This window comes from Cavia porcellus, unplaced genomic scaffold (genome assembly GCF_034190915.1).
Source record: "Cavia porcellus strain 051 isolate PalLab524CR breed Dunkin Hartley unplaced genomic scaffold, mCavPor4.1 scaffold_31, whole genome shotgun sequence".
Taxonomy (NCBI): Eukaryota; Metazoa; Chordata; class Mammalia; order Rodentia; family Caviidae; genus Cavia; species Cavia porcellus.
The window spans coordinates 8,046,990-8,048,902 of NW_026947514.1; the positions used below are offsets into that span (position 1 = coordinate 8,046,990).

Consider the following 1,913-nt stretch of genomic DNA (forward strand, 5'->3'; position numbering starts at 1 on the left):
GGAAAGTCGGCCAGTGATGGGAATCTGCTTTCCTCCCTTCCTGGGCTTAGCCTGGGTACACCTGACTCATGGCAGGTGCTCACGCCGTAGACATCCACAGTAATGTAGTAATATTAGGTTGTCTGAGATCTCAGAGGGGACAGTGTACACCTGCTACATGGTACAAAAGGAAGCTTTCTGTTTATTTTTCCCTGAGACACATGAGCTCCTTTTGTATTCCTCTATCCTGAGAGACAGGACACGCAGTCATTTCCTTACTCAGAGGGAAATCAGAAGAGCTCCGGGCTCCGGCTGGCTGCAGACTGTGAGTGCTGCCTGCATGGCTTCCTGTGCTGGCCACTCGGTGTGATGGGGTGACCTTAAATCACATCACCTCTGCTCCTCGAGTTCGTGGGGCTGCCCTTATGCGAATCTTTCAAGACAGGGGAAGACAGGGGGTTTTGGCAGGAACAGGGGCCCTCGTGCCTCTTTGTGATTTGGGTGTGGGCAGAGACTACTCAGCATCTCTCTGCTGCCAGGCTGCCCTCCCAGCAGGCGCTATAACTGCCAAACAGGCTCTGAGTCCCTATTTTGGCTTCCAGACTCCCCAATACCCACACAGCCTCAGCCTGCACTGAACGATGACTCTCCCACTCACAGTTGGCCCCTGAAGGCTATGACTTGGCAGAGACCTTGTGCGGAGCTAAACTGCACACTGCTCCTGCATTTTGGTCATGCAGGTGCCCAGCCAGAAAGCCATCCATGAGGACCCCAGGGCCTCAACAGTGAGCACAGAGCAAGTCTGACTCACACAGTGCTCAGCGCTCTGTGGGGTCAGAGGTGCTCCCTGGCAGCTCTGAGTGCCAGCTTCCATGTAAGTGGGCTCTATAGGGTTGGACCACCCTGGAACTCACATTTCAGAAACTGAGAAAGTCCTGGCTTTCTTTTGAGTCAGGCAGCGCATCCTATCAACCAAGCCATGGAAGCTGTGGCTCTGTGGATTCCTAAACGCTGTGTTAGCAGGGACCCTGCTAGGGCAGGATTCCAGGCTACTGTCCCTGCTCTTGAGGGGCAGCCCCCACCACTCACCATGTTTGGAACACAGGGATGTCCTTCCGTTCAGATTTGGGACTTTCTTTACATTTCTGCCTTCTGTGACTGATACTTTCTGGAACTGTGCTTCAGGCTTTCCTGCAGATTTTTACTGTTGCTAGAAATCTAAAAATGGAGGAAGAAGATGAGAGTGGGAGGAAGAGAAGCAAAAGCAATGGGGAGAGGAGGAGGAGGAGGTGCAGGAAAGGAGGAGGGGAGAGGAGTCCCAGAGCAGTAGTTGCCCCCCATGACCTCCTCTACAGGCTCCTGCAGCAGAAGCGTTTGCTGGACGATCACCATGGGCTGCCAGGGCCTGGCTAGGAAGACCAACCATTGAAGGAGTGGTCTGCAGCCCTTCCCGCCCAGCCTGCTCATCTGGCCATGCCGCTGGATGCTCTGAAACCCACAAAGACATCAGCTCACTTCCTGGCTTCTCCAGCAGGGGCTTGGCCCAAGGTTACCCCTCCCTGCCATGAATCCTCAGGATGAGCTCTCCAGGCTGTCTGTGTATTGCAGGACCTCTTTCAAATGCCCATCCGCAGCGCTCTGAGGACTAGGGAGCCCCTCAACCTCCCTCGTGGCTCAGAGCCTGCTCTGGGATCTGTTGGCGGTTATGCGCTGAGTTCTGGGAGATCCTGAGGGCTGGGAAGTCACGCATGCGCACACTGACTGCAGTGTCTGCTGTTGGAGGCCTCTAGGCCTTGCTTCACCTGCCACCGGAGGTCTGGAAAGCCTCTGAGCTGTCCCTCATCAAGAAGGAGCCTCTGGCTGGGGCCTGGCTCCTGCACTAAGGATGCCCGACACCCGAGCAGCCCTCACTGCTACACAACGGGCAGTGCCAC

At 55.6% G+C, this 1,913-nt stretch overlaps 1 long non-coding RNA gene across 1 annotated transcript; it reads right to left on the reverse strand.

Annotated features, from left to right (window-relative positions):
* Window positions 1-227: 227 nt before the first annotated feature.
* Window positions 228-1,669, reverse strand: LOC134474191 (uncharacterized). The gene is made up of 3 exons (XR_010044854.1): window positions 1,495-1,669; window positions 1,069-1,197; window positions 228-412 (listed from the first exon to the last, which is right to left on the reverse strand). It is a non-coding gene; the product is annotated as an uncharacterized LOC134474191 (long non-coding RNA).
* Between the last annotated feature and the right edge of the window lie 244 nt (window positions 1,670-1,913).